Source organism: Arachis hypogaea, chromosome 12, assembly GCF_003086295.3.
Source record: "Arachis hypogaea cultivar Tifrunner chromosome 12, arahy.Tifrunner.gnm2.J5K5, whole genome shotgun sequence".
Lineage (NCBI taxonomy): Eukaryota > Viridiplantae > Streptophyta > Magnoliopsida > Fabales > Fabaceae > Arachis > Arachis hypogaea.
In genome coordinates this window covers 25,216,279-25,216,735 of record NC_092047.1, presented here as the reverse complement: position 1 = coordinate 25,216,735, position 457 = coordinate 25,216,279, and positions in this window count along the sequence as shown.

The following is a 457-nucleotide window of genomic DNA, read 5'->3' as shown; positions in this document are numbered from 1 at the left end:
GGAAGACATTTCAACAAATCCAAAATTTTTAGTTTGGAGATGCAACAGTGGCTACCACTGAGATTTCAAAGATTTGCTGCAAAAGAATAGCAAAGAGGATACCGAGTTAGGGCCTATCTATTATATTCTGCTACGAGTTATTTTTATATTCTACTATCCAACTATGAAATAATTCCAACAAATCTCTAGTTAGGCCTCAAACAATGATCTTCCATAACAAAAATCTTATTATGAATCGTGAAATCATACTATCTCTCAATTATTAAGTCAACATGGAAAAAGCACTTCAGTCAAAGCAGCAATGCCAGAAAATTGCATGAGATGATTGATATTTTGATAAATATAAGTAACTGTTGTATTATCAATATAATTTAATTTACATAGCATACACATATAAATATAAATATACGTACATATATGTATATATTTTCAGAAATATGATATTATCCATAGTTGT